Source organism: Suncus etruscus, chromosome 14 (genome assembly GCF_024139225.1).
Source record: "Suncus etruscus isolate mSunEtr1 chromosome 14, mSunEtr1.pri.cur, whole genome shotgun sequence".
In the NCBI taxonomy this organism is placed as follows: Eukaryota; Metazoa; Chordata; class Mammalia; order Eulipotyphla; family Soricidae; genus Suncus; species Suncus etruscus.
In genome coordinates this window covers 76291756-76305399 of record NC_064861.1, presented here as the reverse complement: position 1 = coordinate 76305399, position 13644 = coordinate 76291756, and the positions used below count along the sequence as shown (strand labels likewise).

General features: G+C 43.7%; 1 protein-coding gene across 3 annotated transcripts in view; it reads right to left on the bottom strand.

Moving 5' to 3' along the window:
* The window catches only part of ZNF536 (zinc finger protein 536), a 459071-nt gene that overhangs the window by 347926 nt on the left and 97501 nt on the right, over positions 1–13644 (bottom strand). The window lies entirely within an intron of this gene.

The following is a 13644-nucleotide window of genomic DNA, read 5'->3' as shown; positions in this document are numbered from 1 at the left end:
GGTTTGGGGGGTTCTTTTAAATTTAACTATCCTCATTAAGGATTCATAGCACACCAAAAGAGTGATTTCTTAAAAAATCATCTTTGCAGAACAGGAATATCAGCAAAAATAATCACTATTCCAGGCTCAACAATGAGTCCCTAATGAGGACAGCAGACCTCAGTTAAATAAACATATCATTAGGGGGAGAATGGATGTGTCAACACAGACACAGTCCACTAATTTGGGAGGAGGTCTTGTCTGGGGTTGGTCTTGGTGGGCTCTGGCTGGAGGTGGCAGTGTCAGGGACACCATCATCAGGTACACATGGGGTTGAGGGTATGAATTGAAGTTCAATGCAGGTTGCAGCTGCTGATGTGATAAATAAGTTGCTGGTCCTGGAGCAGGCAGACCTATGGCATGAGAATAAGGTATTGCTGGTAAAAGAAAAAAAAAAAAACACCAGAAAAGAAAAATCAGGCACAGGAGAAAGCCTCTTAACCAGAAACCCAAGAGCCATGTTAGCCTAGTGGCAAAGTTCCTGACTCCGGTGTCTAGCTAGGCAAGATCCTCCACCAGCTCTTCTCCATGGCAAGGACACAACCATGCTAATTTTGAAAGGGAAGCACAGAACCAGAGGTGATGCACTAGTTTCTTTTGATCTGAGGTTCATAGTCTTCTAAAGGTTCTATCAGGGAAAGAAAGACTTAGCACAGAAATGTGACACCTTGACATCTGTGGTCTTGGATTCACAGTGAAACCTCAGCTCCATGAGATTATGTTCTACAATAAAGTCAGGAGCCAGGGACAGATCCAGGGAAGATACATGTTTGAGATCCCTGAGGTTGATGATGTCAGATGACATAATGGAGGAGAAGGAGCCCAGCAAGCTGAGCAGAAATAGAAGGATAGGAGTGACTGACAGCCACAAGATCTAACTGGGCATAGGGGATTAAGAAGACGGACCTGTTCAGGGACAGTAAAGAAAGAGACCCAGTCCTATTGGATCATGGAGTTATCACCATCGGTCAAGTGGAAGAAAAGGAAGTGATTTGCAGAAGCTAGGTTGGGTAGAGAACAAGGGTAGAGCATGCAGACACTGGCACTAGTCACTAGCAGACCTATGCTTGTCATGGCTCAAAAACAATAATTAAGGAGAAGAAAAGTTGCTGGTGAAGTTAATGAAACAGAGTGAGCAGACCTGCAGAAACTCAAAGTGAAACTAAAACAGTGATAGCCAAAAGCAGAGACACAAGTAGGTCATTTCTTCCAGACAGCTATTCTGGCCCCCAAGAAATGCACCTGAAAAGGGACTGAAGAAAATCAAGATTTGTTGTATTCAAGCATTACCTTATAAGAAATGACCATGTGTCATGAGACAAACAAAACTTTAACCAGTATCAAAACTTTGTGTCTGACTTTTCCAGACACTCCCCACAAGATCATGAGAGAGTGAAACTTCTAGCTCTTCATTACTTAAAGGCAATGGTACAGGGCAGAAGTGCAGTTATGTTTGGGAAGCTGTGGCTTGAGTAAGGCTATCACTAGTCCTCAGATCCAGCACCCTCTTCAGGGACCCCTTGTGCTACACTGCTGTTGTGTATGTAAACATTTCCATGGGATTATTATGTTACTGATCCTACCGTGATGGTGATTGTGCCCTACCCTAGGGTGTGACCTGGCATTCTGCTCCCACCCAAGGGTGGTTCCTGATTCTGCTCCCACCCTAGGGTGGTATCTGATTCTGATGTATAAAAGCAAGGGTCTGTGGAAGGCAGAGGCTTTGGGGGGGGCTGATTCTGGGGCTTTTGGCTTCAGCCTTATCCACGAAATAAAGCTGATATCTTCAGAAGCCTAACTGCCTATTAGCTTTATACCCGCTGCATTCACCGCAGAACCACTGGCCGAACAGGGTGGCAGATGCGTAGTCCAAGCTGGAGGAGAAAGACCTCATCCTCTCCTCCATCCCTCCATCAGTCAACCCCATCAAGGGCTGAATTACAACACGGTACAGCACAGAATGATTCCCTACTTCTGATGTGTTTCTAAGTGTCATAGAGCACAGGCTTCCAGCAGCTGCACCTTGAAAGCAGGTAAGTCCCCTGGAAAGACTTCATAGACACCAATGATTCCTGTAGGGAAATCAGTTTAATGTCTGGAAGCAGAAAACTGTGGCCCAGAGACCAATGTTACTTTCTGAACTCCCTTTGCTGGCACAGGGAGTTTCCCAGCTTCCAACTCCTCTGAGTTCTTGCCCCCATTCCAGAAACCACAAGGCACCGTCCTCACATCAGAAGACAGATCTGAAGCAAAACTGCCCCAGCCTGCCTTGACCGCAGAGCCCGTACATGGAGCCTACTTTTCAGTTCTGCCCAAGATGCTTACAACACCATGTTTTATTTTAATATAGAACTATTGGCCACAGTCTTATCCATGATCAGACAGAGAACAATTAATATTTAAGCTGTGGGTACCCAGTGCCTCCTGGCATGGATGGCATAAGCCAACTCAGTATAGTGAGGGAAAACTCAGAGTGCCAGTCACCACATAACGTAAGTGCCTCTTGTATACCAAGCATGATATTGAGTAATTTCACAAACAGCATCTCATTTAAGTTATAAGATTAAAACATATGAGCAAAGAGCATTATTTTGCTATTCTTTAGTCTGTTCTGCTCAATCAATGTTTTATGAAAATCAAGCAGCACAGTTCAATAACTTCTGGATCAATTTTGATTTTTCTTATGAAATTTGGTTGAGAAAGTATCTCCTCCCCCAGTGTAGGCCCAGTAAGTTAAGTCATTCCCCAGAGCAAAATACTATGCCATGGTAATAAATCTCATTAAAAAAAAGACCATGTTTTAATGGATACAATAACCTGACCCTGAGAACTCAAAGCAGCCTGCATAGTACAGCTGCCTTTAGAAGAATTTTATCACCTCTGACCTGTGCCTAAAGTCAGCCAGACACCAGAGAGTCACCAACTTGTACTCAGACAAATGCCATTTACCACTGTAACCAAGGCTGCCTGAATTAGCTGGTCCCACAGTATAAAATATAATTTCATTACTAGTACCCCATTTGAATTTCTGACTACAAGCACCATTCTGGGGTACAGGCTTGAAATAGAGTCCTCCCTTCCCCCCACCCTTGACCACCACTTCCCTATCACCAGGTAAGCACATTTTTACTCAAAGGCAAAGCTGGCCTAGGATTATGTGTGTGTTCTGCACAAAGGATATGTTTTCAGCAAGAAGGACCACATTCCTACGAGGCAAAAATTATTCCCTGTAAGCTTATTGCTCCAGCCTTTCCAGCCCTTTCTCAATAAGGCACTGTTCTGTTCGCCAGCAGGTATATGGCCCATGCCCTCAGCTGTGACATGGGACAGGTGTGTGTCTACTGAGAAGGCTGAGATAAATTTGACCCAGCCCTTCTGACCACAACTTCTCAATACAGCTGCTGGCCTTCTGATGGACCGGGCTTTCTAAGTGAACCTGCAAATCAGATCCGATTAAATAGTTCCCAAAGGAATCCCTGTGCGTAAGTGCATCCCTCTCCACAACCCAGTTCTCATTTCTCACACTAATAATGTCAACCCAATTCTTCTGTTTGCAGGGAGGAAGAAGGAAGAAGAAGAAGAAAGAAGAAGAAGAAGAAGAAGAAGAAGAAGAAGAAGAAGAAGAAGAAGAAGAAGAAGAAGAAGAAGAAGAAGAAGAAGGACAAGAGAGGGGAAACCAGAAGAAAAACATTGAAACAGTCAACATTCTCAAGTACCCCTTGATGATCCTAAAATTTTTTAAGGTCACTGAACTAGATCCAAGGTATGCCAAACACCTGGTGAGGCTGGCTTCTAGGGAAGCAGGGAGGTCTAAATGGAACACCTCACATCAGCATGCCTCAATTTCCTTCCAGAAAGAGCAAATTTGCTATCTTCCATTGAGAGCAGCCCAGCAAAGATGTTCCATACAAAGGGTGGAGCCCACCATGTCAGAACTTTATCTAAAGCCCACTTTTGGCACAAAAACTATTCGCATTGCAAGATGATTCCTTTCCTACAATTAGTTGGGCCATGTAGAACAGCTGAATTAGGCATCACCATTTACTTTATGAGTAATTACCAAGGCCAAGTCATCCACAGGGGGAACTCCAGGGCAGCTGAGTCAAGGAACAACATGCACAGACCCTTTCACTTGTTCAAGATGGAACACCAGCAAGTGAAGTTAGCCAGCAGTGTCGGGAGTCAAGTTGCCAGTGTCAACAAGGCTTGCTCTATCTATTTCTCTGTCCTTAGCCTCTGGAATCCAAGCTTCCTTGGAAAGTTTCCACAGAACAGGCCACATCATACAAAGGAACCAGGCCATGATTGGATCAGACATAATAGAGTAAGGACCATCAGATTAAGGATGCACAGAGGTTTAAGGAACTCCTGAATGCCAGACTTGTGTGAGGCACCTCTATGCATTATACCTTGGGCATACCACCACGGTCTCAATCCTCATCTCTATGCCAGAGGAAGAGCCAGACACAGGACTATGACTTGCTCCAGCCAGACCTTCCCTGCCCACATGCACTTCTGATCATAAGATAGATGCCAAGTGGATGTTAAAGCTGTGTCCCCTGTCCTTCACCCCCTGTCATCCTTGCTTCTGCCTCTCAGAGCACTGTGTTTATGACAGGGCTGATGGTGAAGGAAGCCAGCTGGGCTAGGGTGGCAGAGTGCTCACTGCAGAGGGCGGGACACAGCCTGGCTCCAAGGGGACTTCATAGAATAATCCACAAAGCTGGCCCCCAGGAAGGGCGAGCATCGCTGCCTGCAGCCTTCACTTCCAAACAAAGCCTGCTGAGGTAGGGGGTGGGAGTGGAGCAATCATGGCATGCAAAAGTCATGTGATTTCTGTCACTGATCTTTTAACATGCAGAGTCGGGTTCATGTGTCTCCAATTCAGAATTCAAAATTAAAGTCTTATGTGGAGATAATTATAAGTGAAAATCAAATGCGGGCCTGGAAAACACCCTACTTTCCTCATAAAATCACTGCATGCAGAGCAGAGCCCGGGCTCCCAGGAGGGGCCCAGGTGGAGTTCAGATGTGATGCTGAGCCTGGGTCATGGAAGTTTGCTCTAAATGCCAGGCTGAGAGGGAGCAGCATGCCCAAAGCCACAGGGGTTGCTCTGCCTGTGTGCCCACACCAGCACCCTGCTCACAGGAGGTTGTGGCTAGCAAGTGGAAAATGTGTTCCTAGGCATTTCTTAACTCCAGTTTTTAAAAATTGGGTAGAGCTTGGAGATGGCTCAATGGCCTCACAAATATAAGCTCATGAGGTTGATCCCCAGGGGTGGCCCTATATGCACCAGGTACAATCCTGCAGCTCTGCCATCTGGAAGCCCAAGCAGCGGAAGTGACCTCAGACCACATGAAAGCCAGGTGTGTGTGTGTGTGTGTGTGTGTGTGTGTTGTGTGTGTGAAAGAGAGAGAGATCAGACAGACAGAAGACACACAGAGAGAGCACACACCACTTTAATTGGAAATGTGTGCGAGCACAGTGACCAGAGCTCACCCCCAGTGTGCATCAGTGTGAGCCCTCAAGAGGGGCCTGCAGGCACACTCAGGAAGGCCAGCACTGCAGGTACTGTGGCCCAGAGAGTATATGTGTGTGCAATTCATGGTCCTCTAAACAAGTCTCAGCAGGGAGGGAATAGTAGGTCCTCTAATGAAAGTGTATGTGAGCAGAGGGTCCCCTGGCTTGGCAGACAGTGGTGCCCATTCATGTCACCAACGCTTTCTCTCATAGAAATGCTGTCTATCAATACCTCTTGCCCCTCCTTAGAAAGTGGCCAGGTACTGGGGTCCTAAGAGGTAGTACACCAGGTAAAGCATTTACTTTGCCCATGGCTGACCAAGGTTCAATCCCCATAAGCCTATATTGTTCTCTCATGCCCCACTGCAAGTGAGCCTAGAGCAGAGAGTCAGGATGAGACTTGAACACCCCAAGGTGTGGTTCAAAAGTCAAGAAGAAAAAGAAGGAAGGAAGGAAGAAGGAAGGAAGGAAGGAAGGAAGGAAGGAAGGAAGGAAGGAAGGAAGGAAGGAAGGAAGGAAGGAAGGAAGGAAGGAAGGAAGGAAGGGGGGAGGGAGGGAGGAGGGAAGAAGGGAAGGGAAGAAGGAAGGGAAAGAAGGAAGGAAAGAAAGAAAGAAGAAAGAAGAAGAAGAAGGAAGAAGAAGGAAGAAAGAAAGAAAGAAAGAAAGAAAGAAAGAAAGAAAGAAAGAAAGAAAGAAAGAAAGAAAGAAAAAAAGAAAGAAAGAAAGAAAAAACGAAAGAAAGAAAGAAGAAAGAAAGAAAGGAAGAGAAAGAAAGAACTAAAGAAAGAAAAAAAAGAAAGAAAAAGAAAGAAAGAAAGAAAGAAGAAAGAAAGAAGAAAGAAAGAAAGGAAGAGAAAGAAAGAAAGAAAAAAAAGAAAGAAAGAAAGAAAGAAAGAAAGAAAGAAAGAAAGAAAGAAAGAAAGAAAGAAAGAAAGAAAGAAAGAAAGAAAGAAGAGAGGAAGGTGAGGGAGGGAGGAAGAGAAAGGAAAAAAATGGTCAGGTACTAAATTAGATGTTTCCTTGAAGAAGGCAAAAGCATATCCTGAGGAGCCATGTTTTTGTAAGCTTAAGGGGGCACCACTTATGCAAAGAGTTGGCCTGACATCTTCTCTCCTGCCAGCCTATTCTCTTGGGGCTGTTTTAGCTCATGGCTTCCTAAGTGCCCACTTCCCTTCTGAGTCCATAGGGTAGATCCCAAAGTTTCAGCTCCAGCATACTGAGTTGGCAGAGCAGCTGGGGCCCCTGCACCCTTACTCCCCATTGCCCTCCCTGCCACCTTCTTCAAAGAGACTGCATGTTTTCAACATTGCTTGCCTGCCTAGAGCCTGACACGAGGTCACCATGTGACCCCAGCACTATTAAATCTTTTTAAAGTTTAATCTTTAAGGGATTTGAGCTGTAAATAAAGAACACTCCACATGTAAAAAATAAACTTACGCTTATGACTTCATGTGTGACCCCAAGTTCAATTTCTGTTTGTGATTTAGCAGAGGGGAGAATAGGGACATGGCGTGCAGTCAGCAGGCCTGTGTGTATGTTCACTTGATGTCCCCAATCACAGCTCCACACTCCACAGCCAGAGGCACCACACCCAACAGCCATGAGGCAGAATGAGAAAGGCAGCTGGATCAAGTGTTCAGCACCTGGGACTAGGGACCAGGACTGTCTTGTGGCCATTTGAATGTGCTATCTGGGCTGGGCCTTCTTGCAGAACCTGGCTCCAGAGCCACTGAGAAATTAGACTGTGTGGGCAACACCAGACTTCTATGAAGCGCTTGTAAAGGCAAATAACACCCAGACAAAAAATAGTGGGACATGAAGATGAGAGCCCCCACCTCATCAGAGGGTTCCAACCTCAGAATTCTCACCCACAGTTTCCAGACAGACTCCAGGGGATCCTTGCACAAGTCCCAACCCTGACAACACAAATAGTGACTGGCATATGGCCATGCACTGGCTGCTTCTCCTCCCAGGCCCCACTACCAAGCTGAGGAGTCCAGGCCTACTGTAAGACATGTCCCAAGAAGTGAAAGCACAACCAGATCACTAAGAACCATCCATGCTCTTCCTCAGCAAGCTGGGGCTAGCGCCCCCACGTGGCAAGTGCAGAGAAGGAATCAAGGGTAACTGCATACGGACACCATCCCATGAAAAAAATGCACATTGGCATGTCTACCATTATTCCCTGTAGGCTAGGGACACATGACTTCTAGCACCAAGGGAAAAATGTCTCTGGGCATTTCCCCCATGCCAAAGCACTGATGTGGTAGAATCCCAAATAAGAGTTGTCACAGGGAGTTGTTGCATGACTATGGGGGAGAAGAGCTTCCCTTCCTGAGCTGAACTTTCCCATTTAGCACAAAAGGTCTAGAAAATATTTTAAAGGTATCAGTTAGAACTTTTACTCCCATACAGCTCATATCCATACAATTCAGGAAGGACTGAAGAGGAGAAAGAATTTTATGCAAAAAAGCTCTAACTTGGTTGGGAAAGCTGTAGTCAATAGGATGTGATCGCCTTATATTATTGTTGCATGATTCCCTGGTCTGATTGTAAGAATAGGCACTTTGGAATTCACATGTTCACTCAAGATACATGTATTCGGTATATATGAATGGATGGATTGGTGGATGGATGGATGATGGATGGATGGGTGGGTGGATGGATGGATGGATGGATGGATGGGTGGGTGGGTGGGTGGGTGTACGGATGGATGGATGGATGAATGGGTGGTGGGTGGGTGGGTGGGTGGATGTATGTATGGATGGATGGATAGATGGATGGATAGGTGGATGAGTGGATGAGTGGATGGGTGGGTGGATGATAAAAAATGACTGAATTATGTTACAGTGGATGAGAAAGTATAGATAGGTTCATAGTTATACCAGTGAAGAGATGGTTAAAGGACAGTAAATAGAAGGAAAATATAGGGTAAAAGGAAAGACTAGAGGAATAGAGAGAATAACAATGGAAACAAGAGACAGAAGGACAAGGAAAAGTAGATCAATATAAACCAGAGTGATAGAGAAAGGACTTAATGTCAGTGGACAAAACAATAGGGTGACAAAATGTTTGCACATCAGTAGGCACAGCAAATCATATTTCCACTCCAACCATGGAATCAGGAAAGCCTCCTGATCAACAGAACCTGCCTGCCATCTCATGCTGCCCAACCCATGAGCCTTGCAAACTTGAGCCGATTCATTATGAAACCCCCAGTCAAGTACTGATAGAGATAGAATGTTTATTTTTTTAAACAGGAATAAATTATTCAGCACTTCTAAATCCAGAACACTTCAAATCTAAAATGGCACGCACTATGCTTTTTTTTTCCTCTCCCTGCTTACACTTAGAAATATTCTGTAATTTCTTTAAAAGAATAAAATTATTGATTGTGGGTGAATTAGCGACTCAGGAAAGATTCAGATGCAAATGGAAGGTTAGAGGTGTTGCTGGACTAGAGTTAAGTGCCTAAGTAGAAGTGGGGGTCTGTCTTATAGTAGAAGAGAGGAGGAGAAGGGTGAGGAGCTAGAGCAGGCCTGGGAAAGAGACATTATTGGTGGCAAGTCACAGCTGAGAAGAGAGGAATCACTCACATATTCAGCAGGGGCAAAGGTATGGATTCTGCCACAAAGTTCAGTACAGGGAGGAGGCCCAAGGACTCAAGTTCATCAGAGTCAACTTACATTGTTTGAGCATCCCTGATGCACCATTGTTTCCTCCAGCTATGTGCCATCCCAGAGGGGTCAGGAAATTCTAAAGGCAAATCTCCCCAACGAGACCAGGCAAAGTGAGAAGAGCCTAACTAGTAGTCTCCACAAAGCCAGGCCCCTAGCACTAAGTGGCAGCTGTCATTTTGCCCTTCTTGACATCAGGGTCTGCAGACTTTTTCAGCTCTCACGTACATTGAAGAACAAGGCAATAAACACAGAAAGGGTTGCACATGGTGGGACACTACAGGGCGCATGGCCTCATCAGAAGTTGGGTGACTGAGAGTTTCCAAAACTTAGTGTGGACTTCCAAAACACAGATTGTTTTACCACAAAGCACCAATTGGAAGTAATTATGGGGGAAAGATTGTTCTTTATGAATACTGGCTACATGAACTGTGAGCTTAGCCAAAAGGCCCAAAGCATAAAAGGACCCCCAGACATTGGAAGTATAATGTGTGCACCCTGCCCCAAAGTAGCAAAATCTCCAAGGCAGTAAGGGTAAACACACACACACACACACACACACACACACACACACACACACAATCAGTGGGAAAGGGTAGAAAATAGAGATGTATCTTCTCATGCAAAATTTTCCCCCACTGAGAATCTGCCCTCAAGAATCACCTGAAATGAGGAAAAATATTTATCACACAAAGATGCTCCTGACAGTGTTTTTGATATTATAGAACTATCAGAAATAACTCCACTGTCAATAATAACTGGCTTTGGGGTCAATTATAACATAGCCATTCAAAGGCAAGGGAAATCCTGGAATGCCGGTAGATTTTATTTCATTCATCTATTTACATTTACTCACTTTATTACAACTGTATCCAGAGGGAAAATGCATATGAAAATGCATAAGGAAAGTTTTGCCAGAAGGCAAGAGCTCGGGTTTGGATTGTAGGAGGAGGCTGTTTCTCACAGGCTTGGTTTTCCAAATTTATCGTACTGGATTAAGCTCTCTTTTGTTCTCTTGCAAAAGTGGAGAAGCCTCAGCCACACAAGAAGGGAGTTGGAGTACAACCCCCAAGTTTGCTCTTTGTTCAGGGAAGTGGGAATTCTGAAACAAGGTGGGCTAGATGAGGGAAGGTTTGAATAAGAGACAGCAGGCAGCAATGATAGCAAAACTACAAAACCAGGAGGCCTGATGTTGATCTCTTTCTACCATCCCTGCCCAGGAAGACAGGGCCTTGCCTGGGGTCAGCTGCCTAGAAGGGAGCATTTCTATAGGAGCACAAGCAGTATTTGCCTGGGTCCAGAGAGATAGCACAGCGGTAGGGCATTTGCCTTGCACATGCCCTACCCAGGATCAATGGTGGTTTGATTCCCAGCATCCCATATGGTCCCCTGAGATAGCCAGGGATGATTTCTGAGCACAGAGTCAAGAGTAACCGTTGAGCGCTACTGGATGTTACCCAAAAACCAAAACCAAACAAATAAACAACAACAACAAAAACAGTATTTGCCTGTGACACTAAAGGAGAACCTGGAGGATAGGGGTATTTCTTAACTTGCTCAGAGCTGCAGTGATAGCATGCAATCCTCTCCAGAATCTCCATACAGATAACATAAATGGACCTGGGAAATTTTGCCTCGATGCTTACTGGCACACAGTAACCCTTCAACACTGTTTACAAGGGCCAGAGTCAGTACAGCAGGTAGGACCCCTGCTTCACACAGGTCAAACCAGGTTTGATCCCAGGCCCCATATGACCCCCCATACTCTGCCAAGAGTGATTCCTGAGCACAAAGCTCAGAGTAAACCCTGAGAATAAGCAGGTGTGGCCTAAAAAACAAACAAACAAGCAAAAAAAGAAACCAAAAAGCACAGTCCAAATAGTCATAGTCCTATTTTTGAATGCTTTTGTTTGTTTATTTGAGGGCCACACACAGAAGTGTTCAGAAATTATTCCTGGCTCTGTGTTCAGGGATCACTCTTAAAAATGTTCAGGAGGGGGCCAGAGACATAGCTTGGAGGTGGGCATTTGCCTTGCATGCAGAAGGACGGTGGTTTGAATCCCAGCAACCAATATAGTCCCCCGAGCCTGCCAGGAGCAATTTCTAAGCATAGAGCCAGGAGTAACCGCTGAGTGCTGCCGGGTGTGACCCAGAAGCCAAACAAAAAGAAATGTTCAGTAGACCATATGGGTATCAGAAATTTAGCCTAGGTCAACAATGTGCAAGGTAAGTGCCCTGCCTGCTGTACTATCACTCAAACTCTCTGAATGTTTTTAATAGAGAAATTTTAATCTGACATGAGGCTCAGACCTTGTCTCTTCTCCCTCACCACTACACCTCCTATCAGGTCTTGGATCCTGAATCCCCAGATGCTGTGTGCTTTTGCCTTGGAACTGGCAAGAAAAATTGACTAATTGTACTGAAAAAGTATAATTTGTTCAGTGAAGTGCATTGCACAATTTCTCTGAGGAAGACCAAAAACATTTCTTAAGAATAGAGCCCAAAGACTTTGATTAAAATTGACTAGAATGAATCCACTGTACTTCTATTAAAAATGAGAAGCTGCTAATTCAGTTTTATTCCAAGATTAAATATGATTAAATTTCTACATATCATCTAGATGTAAGGAAAAACAAACTGCAGTGGCAATCAAAACATTGATAGGTTATTAGAAGATGACCTCTGGTATTTAATCAATGCTATTTTTAATCACCATTTTTTTTCTCCTGTAAGTCCTGAACTTTTTCTCCTGAACTCCATTTCATTCAGGTTTGTAGACTGTTTGCAGAAAATATATATATGTATATATATAGAGATAGATATATCAGAATGCGGGGTCACCAGTACCATGAAGGAAGTCAGTCATTGCTTTTATTTTTATGGCAAAAAAGGATGACAAATAATCCAGACTCTAACAAATCATTCAAGCTTCACTGGGACAATAAGGGCTATAAAAATTAAAGAATATACAGAGCAGGGGCCAGAATGATAATATCGAGAGTAAAGTGCTTGCCTTGCAGGCAGTCAATGTAGGTTCAGTCCCTAGCATCCCATATGATCCCCAAACATCATCAGGAGCAATTTATAAATACAAAGCCAAGAGTAAACCCTGAACATTGTTGGGTGTGGCCAAAACAAAACAAAACAAAAAATATATATGAGCATACAAAGATATCTGTTTTCTTTCAAATACCACTAAGGGCAGTACTTCCTTTTTTGTGAGAAATTTAATGACAGACTGAAAGGTCTCCATACTTTTAAACCCTCAAATATCCACACAAATATAGCTTGATTATATTGATTAATGTTTATTAGCTCACTCCAAATATACTTTCATCTTAGTTAATTCTGCCATTTAATAATTTTGCTAAATCTCAAAAATGGAGATGCAATCTTGCCTTTAAGAAGGCAGCCCTGCTAGTTATTTACAGATTGTAACATTTACATAAGAGTTTGGTTTAACAAGAGATATAAATATAGATAAAACCCTTAGGACTTCATTCTTTAAACTGCCCTCTAAAAATCTGCCCTGCAATTTGCAAACTGAATTTTGTGCAGACTATTCTTGGAAGCCTTTGTGAATTAGGGAGAACTAACTCAAAGCAAGGGCTGGCTAATCACAATTTTGCAAATTGTACGTAGCAATCATCCTCACATTGTGAAATTCAGATCTATAAAATGCTGATGTTTTAAAGTTGAAAAATAAATTAGCTCACTAGAACTATTTCACAAAAAAAAATTTCTGTCTGAGGCTTTACAACTAAATTATTTGTTTTAAAAAATTAAAAAAGATAGTCACATTGGAAGCAAATAATAAATAAAGACAGAATATTGTTCTAGTATGTTCTTACCATGATCATCCTTAGGATGGAGAAGATTCCCTGCTGGCATCCCCAATTTCAAAGCACATCCTATAAATACTCACCTGCCCGTAGCATGTAGATTCTGAAACTCCCCAGAATACACTTGTGGCCATGTGGGGACGTCTATTTTAAACATCTCTAGTGCATTTGTCTACGATCTGGAAAAGGCTCTCAGACAGGGAAGAGATTAGTCAACATATCAACATATTCTTTGATATGTCATCTATTCACTTGCTAAAGCCGATTCCAGTCAGTCCAGCCAAAGAAGCTGCCAGTTAGCTTCTTCTATGTGCTAAAACCAGTGTCACAGTGTCATCTGGGTTACAAAAACTAATAATACCAACTATGTGGAGAGACAGTGCAGCTTCAGGGCAAACCTCTGTTCATGCTACTGAAAAAGCAGCAGCTCCAGAGAGCAGACACCAAAGTGGGAACCCATTGGACCACAGGAACTAGGACAAAAGGGCCCCGAGCTGTGTTTATTTGTGGTAACTTGCCAGAGATCATCATCTTATGAGGCAAGGTAAGTGTGTGTGTGCAGAAAC